General features: G+C 38.3%; 1 pseudogene; it reads right to left on the bottom strand.

Moving 5' to 3' along the window:
- Positions 1-7,639: 7,639 nt before the first annotated feature.
- Positions 7,640-18,773, bottom strand: LOC146394136 (secretory phospholipase A2 receptor-like; annotated as a pseudogene).
- Between the last annotated feature and the right edge of the window lie 3,910 nt (positions 18,774-22,683).

Genomic DNA, 22,683 nt, shown 5'->3' with positions numbered 1-22,683 from the left:
AGTCCTTGCCAAAGTGGGTTAAAACGTCTTGATGCATTCTCAATCATCCAGGTAAGTAAATCTCCAAAAGTGGGAGAAATGACCACTGATCAAAGACCACTGATCAATGGCCATGAGTAAACAGAGTAACGTATTGTAAGCTGTTAAGTGCCAGGAGGATTGCCAGGATTTATACATCGGGGAAACCAAACAACCTCTGGCGAAGCGGATGGCACAACACAGAAGAGCTACCTCGTCAGGCCAGGACTCTGCAGTCTATTTACACCTACAGGCCAGTGGACACTCTTTCAATGATGAGGATGTACACATCCTGGACAGGGAGGAACGCTGGTTTGATTGCGGAGTCAAGGAAGCCATTTACGTGAAAAGGGAAAGACCATCTCTGAATCGAGGAGGGGGACCTAAGGGTACATCTTCACCATCTTACAATGCTGTGATTGCAGCCATCCCCCAACTCTCTATGAAAGGTAATCATGGCCACTGATCAGTGATCTTTGATCAGTGGGCCTTGATCAGTGGTTGTTGACCAATGGTCATGAGAATCTGCATAATTATATAATTACGCAGGTCCTTCCTCCCTGCAGCTGTCAGACTGTACAATCAGAACTGCTCCCAACAAACATAGATGTTACATCTGCGCTGTAACTGCAATAAGTTAATTAACCGATTCGCACTACAACCTGGTTTGCCTTTTATCTGTAGTTATTTTTATTTAATTTAATAACTGTACAGTACTCTCTGTATATAGTAACCATTGTCCTTAATGTAAATATGTAAGAAAAATTTGTGTATGTTTCTGTTCTGTGTACTGTTTGTTTGTATATGTGTCTTTTTGGCTGCTGTTACAACCAAATTTCCCCTTGTGGGACAATTAAAGGATTATTCTATTCTATTCTATTCTATTCTAATTAAGATTAAGGAACTGACCTCCCAGCCCATTGTTCCTTCAGTGGGCTGGTTTCAGTCATTATGCAAATGTGCTGTTTATAAGATTGGGGAAACCTGCAGTCAGCTGAGACTGAAGAAGTCACTTGGATGAGTGACGAAACATTTCTCCCACTGAAAACGCTACATCCAGATGAACAGAATCAACTTTTGGAGATTTACTTACCAGGATGATTGAGAATGCATCGAGACTAATTCTGTTTACTGAATCTTCAGTCAGTTTTTAAAATTAATTAAATATTCATTTGTTTTAATTTGTATCAAATATTTCACTTTTTATTGCTTAAAAATTTATTTGATAAAAATGTAGATTTTTATCAAACACACTGAGTCTTAAAGACTCATAAAAACTCATGCATCAAATATGATACACTAGGGGTTAAAATGACAAAAACTGAGGTAGTGTGCTTTCCATCAGGGGTGTTTGAGAATAAATTGATTGAATTAAAATTATCTGCATTAGAAATTATCATCATTAGCCTTGGAATAGCAGAAAAAACAATCCACCAAGTGTCAAAAAGTCAACTCGACTATTACAAGCAAAAATTAAAAGAAAACTCATCAATCATGGTGTCATTCTAACTATGGCTGTTCAACAAAAATAAACAAACAATAGAAAAAAACAACTTTGAGGTCCTTCATGTTGCAGTTCTAAAAATTATATTTCAATTCATCTATGGTGTACAAAAGAGTACTTGACTTCTGAGTAATGTGTAATATTAAACTCAATACCCTGAGGCAAGCTTAGCAAAAATGTTAAGCAGTTTAGTGTAATATTAATTTTAATTAGTTTAACATGAACTGTTCAATATCTTTAAATAGTCTACAGTCACACTTTACTTTTTGCTGTTGTGGTATATGAAAGCACAGCCTTCACTGTAGTCTTGCTCTTTGTAGTCCCAGAGATCCCAGAAGTGGAGTTCTTGTCCATTGGGCCAATACCAGTGCCAAGGCCTCTGATCCTGGATTCTCAGATCAATCCATGCATGATATCCTGTTAAGTCCTCGTCTTCTATATCTGACTGTCTATAGATAGTGGCCAAGTCTCCACCTAAACTACTGGAAAAAAACAAGTTTTAATTGCACTTTCATCTGCCATTATAGTAAGTTTATGAATACTTCCTATTTCCTTCATTGGAAACAATTTTAAAAAATGTTTAGTTGAGATTATCTTTCATTATCATTAATATTAAAGAGCACATAAAACAATGAAGTAATCCAGCATTCTTAATAGTTAGCAAATAAAATGCCATTTCACTCAAGAGCATGAATACACTTTTCATTTAATTTAATTTCATTAAAACTTTATTGATCTCGAAGGATATTGGGTTAAGGCTGCTGGCATTCCAGCGCCAATATATAATATAATATCAATTTTAGCCTTCATTTAAGCATATATTCTTAATAAATATAAATATAAATTATGGTAAGTACTGTCAGCCAAAGAAATGCAAACCTTACTTCCTGCAGTCAGGGTAGGGTTAGGCTGTAGATAAATATTGTGCATGTACAAAGTAAGAAAAAAATGACATTTGTTTTTTTTCCTTTAACTATCCAGCAAAAGGACTCAGCAATGCATCTAATGCTGCAGGTAAATATTATTATCTGCCTTAATCAAATAAATAGAAGCAAACGTTTTGTTGTTTTCAGCTGGTGAAGTTACCTCTTTTGATGAATTGCTTTGTCCCTTTATACCTGGTGCTGCTTGATGACACTCCACACTCTCAATGGAAGTCTTACTAAATTGAGTTTTATATAGCAGAACAACCATTTGACTAGCTTTTCCACTTAAGTCAACTATCAGCTGTCCGTCTCTGCAACTCCCCAAATCATTTGGCTGATGGCAAATGAAGGGAAGATTTACATCAAATCACAAAAGAAACAATTGGCCTAAGAATCGCGGAACACTGCTATATGTAGCCATCCAGAGTCACATCTTACATTATTTCCTCAGGGATTAATAAAGTACTGTGATTCTGATTGTGATCTTAACATCATTCAGAAACCATAATATATTCCTTGTGTGATTGGCTTTAGAAGCAGATTATAGCACTGATTGCACTGGGTGTTACTATAATGAAAATGAAAATGAAAAAGATAAATATAGTGAAAGAAAAACATACAGTCAGCCTTATCTCATATGACTGCTCTGTATTTTATTATGTTTTTCCTCCTTGAATTAAGGAGAAGCATTAATTTTCTCTGCTAAAGGCTCAGGGTGTACAGTAAATAGTAATGTGTAGGTCTGGAGCCACCCCTCATTTCTTTATATTTTACTAGGAAAATGGGAAATAGCTGGAGCAATTGTTGAGCAATTGCCTTTGCACAAACATACATGGAAAACAGTATATGAGGCAACAACAGAGTTTGAACAATTCTAACAACCTTGAAAATCAATACTTAGTTTGATAACATTAATTCTTCCAAACAGTCTGAACTCTCTTCGTCAAGCTTTCTTGTATTTCCTGTAAGTAGTTTTAATTGTCCAAGTTTCTTGAAGGACATTCAGAGCTCTTCTTTGGAAGTTGGCTGCCTTTTGTTCAATTCTATGTCAAAATGACCCCACACTGCTTCAATAATGTTGAAGTGCAGGGGGGTTGGGACGATCATTCCATGACTGATAGTGTTCCATTGTGTGACTTTCTATCCAGGTATGCTTTTACTCCAATGGCAGTGTGTTTGGGATGATGTCACTCTGAAAAAAATGAAGCTGTTGCCAACCAGATGCTTCAGTGAACAGTACATGTATCCCTCAGGTCCTGTGTCGGGTCATTGATAGATTTTTTTTTCTATTTCTTAAGGACATGACTTTTCTTTACTGTAGATAGTTTTTTAGGCCTTCCACTTCTTCTTTTGTCCTCCACTTGTCCAAAAGTGGATGCTACTTTTATCATCCATGATACTTTTATCATCCACCATGCTGCTCAGTATGTTGAGAAATGCCAAGTTTTCAACCAAAAGCTCTTTGGAAATCACCTTGTTGGTACAAAAATACAATTTTAAGCCTGTTAAACTGTGTTATCATTCAGTAAATGCAGTATCAGTATCATTCAGTAAATTCACCTTCATGCATAAATGTAGACCCCCTAAATACAACATTATGGGTTATTCAGAAAAGAACTATGCTTTTAGAAATATTTTCAGAACTTTTTCAGTTCAGACAACTCCTCTGCAGTAGCAGTTGGAATTTTTCTTTTCTGAGGACGGCTTCTTTTACCTGTCACTACAGATGGTCTGTTTATGTTTTGATTGAGAGCCTTTTTGGAGGGTGCAGTGGGCGGCTTCAACCTTCTCTGTGATGCTCACAATGACCCATGGCTGCAATGCTGGTTCGTTCAGTCTTTGAGAGTGCAGTACCTGAAACACACACAGTTAATTTAAAGACAAAAATTTTAATGAGGGAAGGCTGACACAAATGTGTTTTATCTACTTTCAAATCCATTTATCATAAATGTAACAAAGTGTTTAGAAAGTTAGCACAAACATGTAATTTTTTTAAAAATCTTTTTATGTATCCATCTATAGAACGCTGCATGTTATATTCTAAATCTGCCTGTTTTTTTGGGTTTTGTTTTTAAAATCTACCAGCAAAAAATTAACCTAAAGTATGTAATGCAAGGATGTAATCACTTTCAAGAGGGAGAAAGCATAAAGTTCGACTTTAAGTGACAATTATGAATCACTTAATATGATAAGGAGATTCTGCAGGTCATTAATCAATGTATAAAACCAAAATAGAATGTATTTTTAGTGACACAGGACATAAACATGGAAGCAATATGTATAATTAGGATTATTTATAATAAATATGAATTCATTAGTGCAATTTCTTTAACCATAGAGAATAACTAAATGCTTCAGGACAATGTCACATCAATGCACTGAACTCACTATGTTATCCATCTAACGGAGCCTCTACATGTTCTCACTATAATTTCCCCACGTGAATGAATTTATGCTTGCACTAATCTGAATGTTTGGAGAGAAATCAAACGCATTTTACTGGCAGTACTCAAGCTGACTTACCTTTGTTTGAATGACAGCGAATTCACGACGTGGAGGCTTAAAAATAGCCAAATCTTGTACCCAATCCTTGGTGCATTGGATGGACTGGATTGGCGATAAACAAACAAGAGAGAAAAGCTGATCATTGATCAGTTTCATGATTGAAATAACAACCGGGGGGAGAGAATGAGAGAAGAAGAAACAGCTGTGCAGCATAAAGACACAGAATAACTCCAGCTTTGTGTATTTTTCATTGTAGCTGAACAAACTGTGTTCCTTTTCATCTCAATACGAAACGCATAATATTTTCTCTGAATACGAGACGATTCCGGGACGGTTGGCAACTTTATGAATTAAATAAAGTTCACTATCGGTAACATCATAGCACCCACCCAGCTGTATAGAAACTCCATCATGCTAGCTAGTACGAGTTATTGTAACTGACTGCAAAAAGTCAGCATAACGAAAATAAATTATACCTAAACTTGGTTTATATCTGACCCAGATAGACTGCAGGTCATAACTTCTTACCTGAAGTTCAGTTCACCTAACGCTCGGACCAGCGGCCGCCTCGAGTCTCTCCTCCTCCTCCTGCCTCCCCTGCTGGCCTCCACCACTTGCTAATGTTACTGAATCTGTGGAAGCTCCGCGATAGCCACCACCAAACAACTGAGTTATTTTTACACATCTCCCAGCATCTGGCCAATCCACCACCTTCCAGTGTTTATACCATTACGGAAAAACAGAAAACAAAAAAAGATCGGCCCATAACAACGAAAAATCACATCGGCCCACCGGGCAAATGCCCGGTATGCCCGATGGCCAGTCCAGCTATGATCTGGACGCAGTCTGTCTCTATAACGTCCTTTTCCCTTTGAACTGCTTTTAAGTGTGGTTCGTAGCAATCTTCCTTCCAACACAGTGTGTTTGTTTTGATTCGTGGCCTGCTAAAATGGTGCCGTGCTCCCACAATGCATTGTGGCATGACGTCAACTCCAAAGCCCTATTGTCATTTTCACACTTAATATCATTAAGATACATTGATAAGTCACAGTCATCATGTCACACCTGTAAAACATGACTGAAAAGCAGTTGGCTTCATGAAAAAATGGCATTTGATTAGCTGTTAAAAATCTAGTCATAAAATCCAACAAACTTCATCCAGTTTAAACACAGATCTCTTTTAGCTTGTTTTAAGAATATTAAATGTTTCCAAAATTAGAACTAACGACGTCATTTTACACTCATGAAATCCAGACAGCATTTCCTCAGATCACTAATGCTTTGTGAATGTCAGTGTATCAACACTGATGCAAACGCATCAAGCTGATGTGTTAGTATTAGTGCTTTATAGTGTTACATACAGTAAATGACATGATTTACAGTGAAGCAGAGGGATTGCAAAGTATTCTACAACATGTATGAAGCAGATGTGCTAATGAAAATGATGAAAAAAATCAATAGAGGAGACTTCTTTGATAATTAACTTCTGTGAAAGATAATTTTTCAGATTATAACATAGTTTATATCTAGTACCTAAAGAAACAATTCAATTCAATTCAATTCAATTTTATTTATATAGCGCCAAATCACAACAAAAGTCGCCTCAAGGCGCTTCATAGATACAGAGAAAAACCCAACAATCATATGACCCCCTATGAGCAAGCACTTTGGCGACAGTGGGAAGGAAAAACTCCCTTTTAACAGGAAGAAACCTCCGGCAGAACCAGGCTCAGGGAGGGGCGGCCATCTGCTGCGACCGGTTGGGGTGAGAGAAGGAAGACAGGATAAAAGACATGCTGTGGAAGAGAGACAGAGGTTAATAACAGATATGATTCAATGCAGAGAGGTCTATTAATACATAGTGAGTGAGAAAGGTGACTGGAAAGGAAAAACTCAATGCATCTTGGGAATCCCCCGGCAGCCTACGTCTATTGCAGCATAACTAAGGGAGGATTCAGGGTCACCTGGTCCAGCCCTAACTATATGCTTCAGCAAAAAGGAAAGTTTTAAGCCTAATCTTGAAAGTAGAGATAGTTTCTGTCTCCTGAATCCAAACTGGAAGCTGGTTCCACAGAAGAGGGGCCTGAAAACTGAAGGCTCTGCCTCCCATTCTACTTTTAAATACTCTAGGAACAACAAGTAGGCCTGCAGAGCGAGAGCGAAGTGCTCTAATAGGGTGATATGGTACTACAAGGTCATTAAGATAAGATGGGGCCTGATTATTTAAGACCTTGTATGTGAGGAGCAGGATTTTGAATTCAATTCTGGATTTAACAGGAAGCCAATGAAGGGAAGCCAAAACAGGAGAAATATGCTCTCTCCTTCTAGTCCCTGTCAGTACTCTTGCTGCAGCATTTTGGATTAGCTGAAGGCTTTTCAGTGAGTTTTTTGGACATCCTGATAATAATGAATTACAGTAGTCCAGCCTGGAAGTAATAAATGCATGAACTAGTTTTTCAGCGTCACTCTGAGACAGGATATTTCTAATTTTAGAGATGTTGCGCAAATGGAAGAAAGCAGTCTTACATATTTGTTTAATATGTGCGTTGAAGGACATGTCCTGGTCAAAAATGACATGAAATGAAAACAAAACCCTTCTGGGATGTGATTATAAACAGAGGTGGTGGATGGGAGCTACAAGGCAGTGATGGCCTGGACACCAATGATGATAGTGATGTCATTAAGGTTACATCCAATAACAGACAAAGTTTCTTCTCTCTGTACAGTCTCTGGTTTCCATACTGCCTGTGCCATGCTTGGATAAAGTTCCACAGTGGTTTACCATGGTGGGGCAGACCGGCAGGTCAGAGTACATCATATCTGCCCCGTTCACCCACAGCCATTTACCACCCAGGAAAAGCAGGCCTGTCCCCCCTACCTAGGGGGTAGAAGCAGCCAGTGAACCTCCATGGATCTTTAAGAGCTTTAATTCAAGGTGAGAGTCAGTTTGTCCCAGTGGTCAAATTACTACAATGAAAACATCCCCTTTCTTTCTCATAGAATGCTTAAAAGACTTATCAATAACAATGACAAAATGACAGGGCACACCCAACTGCAAAAAAATTGACAAAAACGACAATTACTATTCCTTTTTGAACAATAAAGGTTTAAAATTTGTGATTTATATGCACGATCATTCGTGGTTTGAGCTATTGGGCTTTACTTTGAGAAGTGCACCTAGCATGTTTTAGCAGTTATTGATATATAGCTAAATAAGCTGAATAAAATAAATAAAACTCCATAAAGTTGTTGGCTGAACTGTTTTAAAATTAGAATATTTAAAAATCTTGGACGAGAACTTCCTTTCCTCAGCTAGTACACTGAAGATGGATTGAGGATGGGTCTTCCAGGATGACAATGACCCAAACCATACTTCCAAGGCAACAAAAGGGTGGCTAAAGAAGAAGCACATTAAGGTCATGGCCTAGCCAATCTATCTGCTGAGGGAGCTGAAGCTTCAAGTTGCCAAGCAGCAACCAAGAAACCAAGAAGTCCAAGGATTTGGAGAGTACCAAAAGTCATGTCTTGCTTAAGGGACAAATTCTTATTTCATTCAATAACATGCAAATGAATTTCAGCATATTCCACTTTAACACTTTCATAAGGTGGGTTTTTGCTAGTTAAAAAATTATGATTTTACAAACTTGCTACAGCTCCATTATAAGTCTATTAAGTCTATGAGGTCAACTAGGCAGTACTGATAGCTGTACTGTGAGTTTTTACTTGTTAAATAAGTTAGCCCTCCCTGAGTTCATAATTCTGCATCATTCAGAATTATGCAACATCAATGTTGCATGACTTTATTTTTCACACATACACATTAGGGGACAGTAAAGAAATTTCATTCAACCAGACACAATGACAAGCTGATTTTTTTTTTTTTTTTTTGCTCACTAAAAAGGAAAAAATAGCATTCTGTTTCAGCTTTTGTGCCATGAAGCAATTCAGAACTTCTTTAAAAGTTCCCTAGTTATCAACAGAGCATTGGTTTACTAATGGTTTGCCTGTCAGCATATTCCACCTTTACAAACACCACATATAAAAATTAATAATAATGATAATAATTATTATAATTAATCTAAAGTAAACATTTCTTAGATGTATAGCATTATAAACCCACCTCCTCAGTGTTAGCGTTCATCACCTTGCTCCTCACATCATTGTAGTCTTCAGGCTGCACACTAACCAATTCATAGACAAAAAGAAAATAAAGTCAATAAAAACACACAAAATCCATTAATTTGACAACTGGGCATGGATTTTAACAAATCTGACTGCCAGTGCTATTGGAACATTAGAAAAAACATTAGAAAAAACAAAAACAAAAAAAACCCTTATCAGCTTTCAAAAGGTTTTGAGTTAAACGCGATCAGTTCCTGTTTGGTGAGTGGAATTAAATGGGACTTTATTTTCCAGCCCAACATTGCCCACATCAAACTCGTAAGACAAGGGCAATTACAGATAACAGTGTTAGTCTTACCATAACTGTTTTAACTTTTCACAAATAACAATTTAAATCCAATGCCATAAGTTGGCATTCATTCAAATTCTTTTATTTTCACTTTCATCTGACAAAATACAACTAATGGAGTTTTGGCTCATTACTTAAGTTTTGTTTTAGTGATAACGCCCTTTTTAGGTTAAGCCCTGCATAGTTCAGCAAGGCAATGCTAAATTTCATACTGCATCTATCATAATAGCAGTGCTGCCTGCTTGCCAGATATTTCTTCAGATGAAAACATAAGGTGTATTACGAAACCAAGAATATGACAAAAAAAGATCCAGGTCTATTGAGCAGCTAGAATGTCGGATGGGAATGGGACAACATTCCTCTTATAAAAGTCCCATAACTTGTCTTCTCAGTTCCTAGATGTTGATGGACCTCTTTTATGTCCTGCCCGATGCTGATGTCCTGCCTTAACTTTTTGGATGTGTCGCTGCAATCAAATTGAAAATGAACTAATATTTTCTAAAAATGGTAAATTTTCTCAGTTTTTATGACTGCATACATTGCTATGTTACATACTATTGGGCATGAATAACTAGAAGAAAAAAGAAGCCTCACTTCCTGCAGAAGTTTTCGGCCTCCCGCCAGGTATAATGTATTTGAATGTACGAGTAATTTCTTGACACCACTGATCCCAGTCCGGATAAAGTACAGCTGAGAAGGAGGAGAAGGAAGGTTCCAACCGAGCAGGTCTTCATCACTGTCATCAGACTTCTAACGTACAAAGAAAACATCACACTGAAACATATTGTATTATTGTAGTGAGTGAGAACACACAACATTAACTGAAGATGCCATTGCTATAACGCTCCACGCCACCATCTCTCACCTGGAAGTGCAGGGCCGTTACGCCAGGCTGCTCTTTGTTGACTTTAGCTCTGTCAGTGCGCCCCAGGGTGGCTGTGGCTGCAATGTAGCTTGCCATCACCAGTGTGTGAATGGGTGGATGACTGGATGTGTAAAGCGCTTTGGGGTCCTTAGGGAATAGTAAAGCGCTATACAAATACAGGCCATTTAGCTCTGCTTTCAATACGATACTCCCGGACAGACTAATAGTTAAACTGCTGGAAATTGGACTTCCTTCTACCACCTGCCGCTGGATCAGAGACTTCCTCTCAGACCGTGTACAGAGAGTTAGAGTGGGGCCTCATCTTTCCTCAGCCCTCAGCCTCAACACTGACTCTCCACAAGGCTGTGTACTGAGTCCCCTACTGTACACTCTGTACACACATGACTGTGTTAGTTCCCACCCAGACAACGCAGTCATCAAGTTTGCAGATGATACCACTGTGGTGGGGCTCATCTCAGGGAAGATGAGACGGCGTACAGAGCTGAAGTTCAGAGGCTGTCAGATTGGTGTGTAGATAACAACCTGGACCTCAATACCACCAAGACAAAAGAACTGGTAGCTGACTTCAGAAGGAGGAAGTCCGAGCTGCAGCCTGTCAGCATCAACGGGGAGTGCGTGGAAAGGATCTTCAGTTTCAAGTTTCTGGGTGTGCACATAGACACAGACCTCCAATGGAGCTCTAACACCTCTGCGGTTTTAAAGAAGGCCCAACAGCGTCTCCACTTTCTGAGAATCCTCAGAAAAATGGACCTGAAGAAGGAGCTGCTGACCATCTTCTACCGCTGCTCCATTGAAAGTGTCCTGACATATTGCATCGGTGTGTGGTTCTCCAGTTGCACCACAGCACACAGAAAGGCACTCCAGAGGGTCATGTGGGATTGAATAAAAGTATTTTATCAGTACAATATAATCTGCGGTATAATCATTGCTTTAACAATGTAACAGATAGCTTTACGATGGCCTTAAAATGTTTACGCATACTGTTATCATATTAACCTTTTATTCCAGATGATTCATTGTTATCTTTTGTTCATTTATATCTTTTCAGTAAGCTTTGAAGTAGTGGCATTCATTTACAGCATTTATTCCATATATTGCTAACACATTTGAGAGTGGCCTCTGTTTGACTGTGAGCGTTAGTGGGTGAGTTGAGAGGTGACACAGAGTGTCAATTGAGGTCAGGGCACACATACACACACACACCTGCATACACTGTATGCTATGTTCTAGGTGAGAGTTCAGATATCTGCTGGTCACTGCATTTTTGTGCGTGCAGAATTGCTAGTGTGTTGCAGAGCAGGGTTCGAGGTTTTGGAGAAGCGAGGGGAGACAGCCACCGGAAGACACCTGGCGCGGAGGCGAAGAAGATGCTCTTTTGAACTTTGTTAAAATCGTTAATGAAACGTTTGTGGTTTTGAAACCTATGTATGTATTGTATCTGTTTGACGTTGAAGGGGCGTCATTAAATTTAAGCCCTAATGGTATAAAACATCTGCTTGTGTATTGTTAGTTAGAGATCAATGCTGTCTGCGTACAGTGGTCTCTCCACGCGTGTATTTCATTAAAATCATCGCTTGACTCCACCCGGCCGGATCAGTGTTGTTATTGGATTACCTCCTGTATCCCTCCTTAATATTTGAACCCTTAACAGTCATTAATATGGCCCAAAAAATCATTGGACATCCTCTTCCCTCCCTGAAGGACCTGTACAGCACTCGCTGTCTCAAGAGGTCTGTGAAGGTTCTCAGTCATCCAGGTCATCGTAGTCAAAGGAGCTTGCAAAGAAAAGCGTCTGGACTTCTTTAAGTTACTTGAAGACGTTTCACCTCTCATCCGAGAAGCTTCTTCAGTTCTAAGGTCAAATGGTGGAGAGTCCCAGATATAAACCTAGTGGGAGTATCCCCCCACAGAGGGACAAAAGGACCCCCTGATGATCCTGTAATCGCCTGAGCCAAGGTGTGAAACTGGGTGTGGGTCCCAATCAGCCAGAGTTTCGGGTGTGTTCATTGTGAAACCTGGCCCCACCTTATCATGCGAATTCCTGAGGTCAGATGGCCCAGGATGTGAGTGGGCGTTAAGGCGTCTGGGAAGGGATCTCAAAACTGGATTATAGATGGCAGAGAGTTGGTGTCGTAAACCCCCGCCTCTGTTCAAAGATGGTCGCTCACAGTGGACATAGATGGCTTCTTTCACTCCTCTTTCAAACCATCTGTCCTCTCTGTCCAAAATGTGAACATTGGCATCCTCGAAAGAGTGACCTTTATCCTTAAGATGCAGATGGACTGCTGAGTCTTGTCCTGTGGAGGTGGCTCTTCTGTGTTGTGCCATGCGCTTGTGAAGTGGCTGTTTGGTCTCTCCAATGTAGAGGTCTGGGCATTCCTCGCTGCACTGTACAGCATACACCACATTGTTAAGTCTGTGTTTTGATGAAGACCAGACACCAGCGAGGGAGGATAAGAAGGACAGACGCAACAACATTGTCATCCCCTATGTAGCCGGTGTATCAGAAAAACTTAGGAGAGTTTTCTCCAAGCATGACATCCCGGTGCATTTCAGACCCAGCAACACGCTCAGACAAAAACTGGTTCACCCGAAAGACAAAACGCCAAAACACAGACTTAACAATGTGGTGTTCGTGTTGCGTTGTGATGTGTCGTGTTGTGTTATATGTAGTGCCGACGTAGGACAGTTTTCCAATTTCATTGTACTACTGTACTATGTATGACTGTGCAATGACAATAAAGAGTTATCTTATCGTATCTTATTTATTTTTTTTGTAATCATACAGTAAAAGATTTTAGAAAAAAAAACATGAAAACCATCAATGGACACTGAACAGCTAAAATAGTTTCAGTCATTTAAATCAATTAAGCAGATGCAGAAGTGTTAAAGCAGAAAATTGGTGCAGTTACCTGCTCTGAATCATTGCTTTGCTATTTTGCTGCAAATGGTTTGGGGAGTAACAGCTGGTTCAGCTCAATGCTGACAGTCCATCTAGATGCTCAACTTCAAGGTGGGTCTCTCACTACTTTAAAGTTTGTGGGGTTTTTTTCATATGAGAACAATCATTTGACTAGTTTAAACACTTAAGTCAACAGTCACATGCTTTTCATCATAAGTGCACAAATCATTTGAATGATGGCAAATGAAGGGACGAGTTACACAGGTATAAAGGAGTAAAAAGAAACTGCAACTAAAACTACTACGGCATTATATTGTTTGTTCACACACAGAGTCAAATTTTAAATATCACTCAAAAACAAAAAATCATGTATAATTAGCATTAGCAATAGATTACAGTAATTGAAATGAGTGTCAACCATGTTTATGATAGGCTGTTGCACTGAACATTGGTAATTATAAAATGCAACACTTCAAAAACTTCATGCTCACAATTTTTGCTTTACAAAAGAATCTACCTGACAGTGCCCTATCAAGCAAGCAATCTGTTTAGGAAAAATGTTTCACTGTGACAACTCTGTTTTCTAAGGGTTTGCATATTTTACTTTATACTCTGCAAAAGTCTCATTAATATCCATGTGGTCCAAGCACAGATTTATTACCTTTAGAGCTAGTTTTTGTCTGTTGCTGTGGCTCAGGAGGTAGAGCAGGTCATCCACTAATCATAAGGTAAGCTGTTAAAAAGTTTAGCAAATTCCTTTAAGATCATACCTAGCCTTTGTTTAAAAAATGAGAGTAAATATACTTTTTTTTTTTTTTTTTAAAATGAAACACTCTATTTTATTGTTTTAAGATTGTGATCAGATAGTCACACACACTCCAACCTTTCAGGCAAAAAAAAATCTTCATTCAAAATCTTTGCAATTTTACACTGAGGACCTTAATTCTGAAATTGTTCTGCAATTTATAGAAATAGTTCTGTGCAGACTGTCTTTACTGCTGATAAACTCTTGTTTTCCAAGTATATTTACAATAACCATTGGTTAATATTTCTGTTTGAAATATTTTGTTTATAATCATCATTATTTTGACATTCAAGCCATTTTGTTTGACATGTGTGAAGACATAATTGCAAATATTTACTGCATAATCTTCAGTTAATCAGTGTGCTCTTTAAAAAAAAATATGTATACAAGTCAGCCACACCAAAGGAAAGCAGACCCTTTATTTTAGGCTACAGCTGCTATTGCCATGTTTGCTAATTTTGGATCATTTAGAATACAAAAGCATGAGGAATCAAACCCATAATGTAATTATTATATATATGTCTTTGAAAATTTTCAATAAACCCCCAAAATATTGGCTCAGCCCACTTTCTTTGCAGAATTAGAGATTGCAAGGGCAGAGTTTTATATTTAGCCATCATATTTTTTACATGTTATTCAAACTTATAACCATGAGACTAGACCAGTATTACAGATCTCACTTTAACATAAATTACTAAATGTGTCGTCCTACCACAAAAAACATAAATGTAAAACAGGTTATGGAAAACCCCTTCTGATTAGCACATACGGATGTTTTCAAATCTGAGCTGGATATCTTAGGGTTAGGGTTAGGGTCATTACATTACCATTTAGAACATTATTATTATTACTATTTAACCTTTAACTTATTCTGGCAGGCTAATAGTTCTAAATGGGAGAGTATACTGCAGATGTGTGCTTGCTGTGCTTGGAGTTCTTCTACATTCAAACTACAGCAGGCGGTGCTGGACCAAGGCCAGGAAGATCGTGAAGGACCTCAGCCATCCCAACAACAGACTGTTCTCTCTGTTGAGGTCAGGAAAGCGATTCCGCTCCTTGAAGACCAACACAGAGAGACTGAGGAGGAGCTTCTTCCCGCAGGCGATACGGTCTCTCAATCACACCACCACACAGTACTGACCCACACATATAGTTCTTACACACATACTGAACATTCTGGACATTGTTTTCACTTCATCACTTAAATCACTCTAAGCATATTTGCACTGCACAAGACACTTACAAATGTGGATTGCACAACACTGGACATTATATTCTTCATTTCCATTTAATACTTGTACAGCTGCTGTTATTGTGTATATATATATTTATATTTCTTCATACATTCTTATATATTTCTATACTGTGTATTGTGTATTTTGTTGTACAGTTATTTTATTTTCAACTTTAATTTATATATTTTATCTTATTCTTTCCCAGTTAAATTTACCCTTCATTCTAATTTGTGTTGTACAGTTATTTCATTTTTAACTTTAATTTTTATATTTTATTTTATTTTATTCCTTCCTAGTTAAATTTACCCTTTTTAATTTATTTCCTATCTTATTCATAGCCTTTTCTTTTTTCTTTAGGTCACGAGCAGTTGTGTAAGCATTTCACTACATATCGTACTGTGTGTGACTGTGTATGTGACAAATAAAATTTGAATTTGAATTTGAATTTGAGTTCTAAAGCCAGTGCTGTTTTTCTTTTCCTGTGTCTTAGTGCCTAGAGGGTTAACTCTTGTTCTTGCAAATCCTTCTTCGGGTTTATTTTATCAGGTGATGTCAGGTGCGTGCAGGATAAAACAACACACTGAGCTGCAGACAAGAAAAAATTGTGTTTGAAATTCAAAGGAGTTAAACCCTGCTCATGCGATTCTTTTTTTTTTGTTCTTCTAGTTTAAACAGTGGAAAGGCCTACAGTAGGGTGCTACATCTAGCCTCAATAGAATAGGCTCCAGCTCCCCGCGACCCTGATGAAGGATAAGCGGAAGAGAATTGATCGAAGAATGGTTTTGTGAAACCAGATGCTTAAGCACATCTTACACAAAAACGTACCTTCCACAGTTTGTACAGTGTACCTAAAGACAACCTGGGGCATTCTACTGTATTTTTTTCTCTGCATCTCTGTACTATTGTAGTGTCTTTACCTTACAATATAAAGTGCCTTGAGGTACCTGTTTTTGTGATTTGGTGCTACATAAATAAAAAAGAATTAAATATAATGCACACCATGAAATCACAACATGAAGTCACAACACAACTGATTCCAGAAGCTGGATGGAATGAACCATTTCTAAACAACTGCAGATTCCAGGATCATCAGTTTAAACAACTGCACACAAGTTATTCAGACATGTAGTCACTTTGGGTCTTCTTTCGGTACGTGTTACTGTTACTACCCCAAAGCCTGCCATTACCTGGAAACTGCTGAAATACCAGCATCACTGTCCACAGTGAAGCTAGTTTTACACCGCCATGGACTAAGTGTGCGCCAAGAGAGAAAGAAGAATCTGTTCTAAAATTGACACCTTCAAAGTCAGCTGAAATCCCACATGGATGAAAAAAAACCTTTGGGAAAAAAGTTCTATGGTTGGAGCAGAAAAAGCTTATTTGGTCACAATGACAAGATGTATGTTTGGCGGAGTAAAAGTGAGGCTTTCAAATTTAAGAACATTATACCAATTGTCGAGCATGATGGTGGCAACATGATCTAATGCTGTTCTTATCTCAGTGGTGCTGATATATTGCAAAGATGTTAGAATAATGAAGGACTACCTCCAAGTTCTCCAACTTACAGTTAAAACTGCAGCTACAGTTAAAAATTTGAAATAATTGGACCTTTAAACGGGACAATGATCCCAAACATCAAAACTGGGTTTTGGGATAAAGCAGGAAAATATTAAGCTTCTGGAAAAAAAAAAATGAAGATATTAAACCAGAGTTATGCCAGAAGCTTGTTGATGACCATCATAACCTTCTGGTCAAGTTGCAGCTTGCTAAAGGGTCATTTAACCAAATATTTATCTATAATTTTGATCATATGTAGATCAGAGAGAATCCAAAATAAATTCAAACTTGTGCACCCAAGTCTTATTTTTTTAAAGTCACTAAGATGGATGCTGTACAATCCCATGATCCCATAAAAAAATTCAAATGAATCATTAAAACAGAAAGTACACCATGATGTTCATGCCCATGATAAGCCAAAGTAAACTCTTGAGCACAAATGTATGCATTTGAGAAATTCAAGTGGTTTGTCTTTTGTAAATTTTGTAAATTATTTTTGGGACCACCCTAATGGTGATGATTTTAGAGATGTTGAGGGCCCTACTTCCTATAGCACATAAAATATTTTCTCTCTGCACAGTCTCTGTTCTCCATACTGCCTGTGCTGTTTGTGGATAAGACTCCACAGCGCTGTACCATTGGGGGGCAGAGGGGCAGGTCAGAGTACAACATATCTGCGCCATTCACCCACAGCCATTTACCAGCCAGGAAACGCAGACCTGTCCACACCTAGGGGGGAAAAGCAGCTAGTGAAAATACATGGATATATTCATAGTCAATTATTCCACCGATTGTGGCAACAGAAAAATCTCTTGCAGCTGAAAAAGCATTTTCCATAATATGCTATTAAAGTGTTATAAATGGCAAAAGACTGCAAATAAGGTTGAATATGGCCATGTAAATCATTTATACAAATAGCCAGAATATGTTACTATTCTGGACTACACATATCTTGTATGGATTTCACTTTTGATTCTGATTGATTTGATTCTTCAGTGGTTAGATGTTGGCTGCATGTTCTCATTCTAACCAACAACATGAAAGCAAATCTCATGTAAACATTTCATGCATGAGTCACTGAATTTGAACCCACCTCTTCAGCATTGGCCTCCACCAACTTTTTCATTACATAATCGTAGTCTTCAGGCTGTATGCTGACCAAGTCGTAGCTTGTGGGTGAACTGAGTGCTCTGCAATGTTCCAGTGCCTCCTCCCAGGTTTTGTTCTCCTCTACGAGAACTAGGTTATCCTCCTCTACGAGAACTAGGTTGTCCTGTCCTGTCCTGTCCTGTCCAGCCCTGTAGCAAAGGAAGGGAAACCGAGAGGAGCAGTCTTGGGTAGTCATGCTTTAGCTGAGAGACGAGATGGAGACACAGTTTTTACTGTTATCTGGCTCATCCGGTGCCCAGTTTGTGTAGTTTGACAAGCCTGCACTCCATTTCCACGTTTGCCCTGCAGAAGACAATGAATTTTTTCCACACATAGATAAGGTTAATATATGTTTACTGTTTCTCAAGTAATCAATCTGTTCCACCACCTGCTTTAAGGCTAAAATGGGCAGGGAAAAAATGCCCAACTCTACAGATTTGAATAAGTTAGTTAGCTTAATTACCAGATTACTTAGTAATAGTACTTAATAGTTTATCATAAACTAAACAATCATGAATCTCACTTGTAAGACATGCTTAAGGATGAAGATTTTGCAAGCTATTATATTTTCAGCTACTGATATTGACTTAAACTGTGAAAAAAAAGCAAAGTAAAAAAAATGTGTGACCGAGTTATGGAACTACATTTTAGTTTACAAAACTGTAACAGAAGTGTTTGTCTTTACCATCTCTCTGGAGTCCAATCCAGATGGGAAAGTCCTGATCACCAAATAATGAATTCAGTTGGTCATAGTCTGACGAAGTTAGCAGACCACCTTTCTTCTCGCAGTATTTATGGGCATCATCAAATTTCATTGGCTGAGTTATAAGTTCAGTTGAACCTTCACACATGAAGAAGAATTTTTTGTCGCATTCAGCTCCATAAACCCTTTCAAGAGAAAGAATCAATACAACATGAAAGAATCTGATGCATTTAAAACTTAAAACTTAAGAGCCGCACTGTTATCTGAAGTATCTGGAGACACTGCGGCTCTCCAGCCTAAGTCAGGAAATGTGGCTAACTGGCAGCAGATTGTGGTTCTCTCAGCTAAAGGGAGTGGTTGAGAAAAATGAATCAAAGTGTCCAGCTGTGTTATAGGATTTATTGGTCGTGTAGTGACGCAAAAAATTTCCAGTGGTTCTGTTTATTACCCACTTCTTACTAGAAAACAAAAACTGAAGACTCTCTCAAAGTCTCTTTTAAAGTTAGCACACACACCAATTTCATATAACAGATTTTTCAAAGTTTGTCCAAATACAGCCATTAATGTAAATCTAAAAGCTGTAACTTATTTGTAAATATTTACTAAAAATGCAAAAAGTATTTTTTTAACACGTCTTTAAACAAGAATTATCAACAACAATGTCACATACCTGCCACTGTCAGAATGAATAGCACCACATGTTCTTTTTTTATGTGGATGACATTGTCCCCTGAACAAGTCCAAAAAATTATTGTTTAACCAACAGACCCATGCATAATATTCCCTCAAGTCCATTGCATCTGCATCGGATTTTGTATAGATGGTAGCCAAATCAGTCTGGCCGTAAAGTCTGTTGGAGGGGAGAGAAAGTTTGTAGTGATCGCTCAGAAAAAATTATTTTCTATTGCCTATTCCTTTGCTTATCCCCCCCCCCATCTGAAATCTACATTTTTGCATACCTCAAGTTTAACTGTAGCTGGTGTTGTACTACAAGTGTAATACTCTTCCCTCCCTCGGCTAAGGTATTTTGTGTTTAATGTAAGAAAAAATGCACCATTAGTGATGTTTTTAGCCATTGAGCATATAAATGACCAGAGGTATCATTTTATATTGTAAAGTCTACATTGAGGATTTTGATAGTGATAATGAATATTAGTGCATTGAGGTTTTGATTAAAGCTTTAAAGTGGAAATGAAACACCAAATGTATAAAGGGTATTTACACCATGGAAACCTGCTCTCAATAACTCCCATAGATGTAACTCTGTGAAGCTGGATTTAAGAAATAAGGGCTTAAAGTTTTAAAAACATGTTTAGCACCATCTTCTGTCAGTACAGAATGTTTCGTCACTGTGTTGGTTGGTGTCAGTTGACTTACATTAGTTTGTGTTAGTTAACTAGTAAAAGAAACTCAGTAAAAACTAGGGACACTAAAACTAAAAAATTAGTTTAAGGGGATCATTTTTGTGCTGCTCCTGGCTGCAACAATGATTTTTAGTTTAAGAAAGCGAGGATATACTGTCCTCTTTAACTGTCTCTTAAGCACTGAGTATTCCCTTGTTGTTTAGCTAGCTGCACTGATATGGAAAAATTCACCTGTTAGCCATAATGTTCGGGCTTGTAAAACGCTTTATAAATTAGCAGGGTGTGGAGGAGAGCCCGTTTGAGCTAGGTGACAGGCAGCTCATCAGCCCAACAAGCTGGAGTCAGGAATCAATTTTCACAGGCATTGCGGTGCAATCTGCTGATGTGATCAGTGCTATTTTATATAGCAAAATCTTTACCCCACCCCCCAAGCATATCCAAACAGTTTACAACATAACAGCTTACTACATGCACACCAAACATAACATGTGGCTTACCAAAGCACAATCGGGAATCCCAGTAAAAATAGGCCGACATGTGCGATGGGGAGGGTGAAAAAAGCAGCCCCTTGCTAACACTTGCTTTGCCAGCTTTGCAGATTCAATTCAATTCAATTCAATTTTATTTATATAGTGCCATATCACAACAACAGTCACCTCAAGGCACTTCATATTGTACAGTATATCCTATAATAATATATACAGAGAAAAACCCAGCAATCATATAACCCCCTATGAGCAAGCACTTTGGCAACAGTGGGAAGAAAAAACTCCCTTTTAACAGGAAGTAAGCTTCGGCAGAACCAGGCTCAGGGAGGGGCAGCCATATGCTGCGACCGGTTGGGGTGAGAGAAGGAAAACAGGATAAAGACATGCTGTGGAAGAGAGACAGAGATTAATAACAGATACGGTTCAATGCAGAGATTTCTATTTACACATAGTGAGTGAGAAAGGTGACTGGAAAGGAAAAACTCAATGCATCATGGGAATCCCCCCGGAGCCTACGTCTATTGCAGCATAACTAAGGGAGGATTCAGGGTCACTTGGTCCAGCCCTAACTATATGCTTTATCAAAAAGGAGCATTTTAAGCCTAATCTTAAAAGTAGAGATAGTGTCTGTCTCCCGAATCCAAACTGGAAGCTGGTTCCACAGAAGAGGGAACTTTCGAATGCCTGAAAACTGAAGGCTCTGCCTCGCATTCTACTTTTAAATACTCTAAGAACAACAAGTAAGCCTGCAGTGTGAGAGTGAAGTGCTCTAATAGGGTGATATGGTACTACAAGGTCATTAAGATAAAATGGGGCCTGATTATTTAAGACCTTGTATGTGAGGAGCAGGATTTTGAATTCAATTCTGGATTTAATAGGAAGCCAATGAAGGGAAGCCAATACAGGAGAAATATGCTCTCTCTTTCTAGTCATTGGCAGGACTCTTGCTGCTGCATTTTGGATTAATTGTAGGCTTTTCAGTGAGTTTTTAGGATTTCCTGATAATAATGAATTACAGTAGTCCAGCCTGGAAGTAATAAATGATGTTGGTACTTCTGGCCTGAGGAGGGAAAACACCATGAAAAGCTGCTGTGTCCAGCTTGTTGAGCTGGTGTTTCAAACAGGCTCCCCTCCACATTGTCCTCACCTATAAAGTGCTTTACAAACACAAATATTACAGCTAATAGGTGGATTTTCTTGTTTTAGTGCAGCTAGATAAACAACCTACTGCCAAAGAGACAGACAAATTGGGCAGTACATCCTCGGTTTCTTAACATTAAACTAATTTTTGCAGTACAAAAAGAGATCCTCTTAGATTCATTCTTAGTTTTAGTCTCCTTTTTTCCACTGAGTTTTTGGTTCTGTTACTAGTTAGGTAACACAAACTAAAGTAAGTGTATTGACCGCAACAACTAACCAACTCCGTAAGTTCTGTACTGACAGAAGATGGCGCTAAACAGGTTTAAAAAACTTTAAGCACTTTTTTCCTAAATCCAACAACACAGAGTTACATCTATATCAGTTTTTGAGAGCACGGCTCCACGGTGTAAATTAGGCCTTATACATTTAGTGTTTCATTTCCACTATTGCTTTCTTCTTGTTCGGATGAAGTGAAATATTTTCCATGGTTCCCAATGCTGTATCACAAAGTGTTATATTAGCTTAAGAGCTTTAAAAAGCATCACTATAAATGAAAGCCTACCCTCTGCAGTATCTCTGGGCATCCTGCCAAGTGTAATATCTTTGGATGTAAAGATATTCTCTTGGCAACACTGATGATGATTGCGTCGTGATGATGAGGAGAATGAAGGTTCCACACAAGATGGTCTTCAATGCCAGCCAAATTCTTTTGTATCGAGAGCATTAAGACACTTTTACTTAAATAGAGGGATAGTTCTTTTCTATATGAGCAGTTAATATGAAGAGCAGCAATAATCTTAGTGTTCAGTTGGTGCACATACCTGCTCTTATGCATCATGTTGTCTTTTTTGCAGAGTGTGATGCTCAAGTGTTTACGAAGAAATACCTGCTGCTGCCCGGTGAGCTACCAACATCCAACTGAGTGTTTCACTGCTTAAATTTCATATACAAGAACGCTGATTTGACTAACAGAAATGTAAATGTCTGCCAAACATCAGCCTTCAGTCAGTGCATATGCAGAAAGCATTTG

Source organism: Perissodus microlepis, chromosome 1, assembly GCF_051167445.1.
Source record: "Perissodus microlepis isolate ML-2025 ecotype Zambia chromosome 1, ASM5116744v1, whole genome shotgun sequence".
Lineage (NCBI taxonomy): Eukaryota > Metazoa > Chordata > Actinopteri > Cichliformes > Cichlidae > Perissodus > Perissodus microlepis.
The sequence above is the reverse complement of the archived record's forward strand: the minus strand, read 5'-3'. Positions and strand labels throughout refer to the sequence as shown.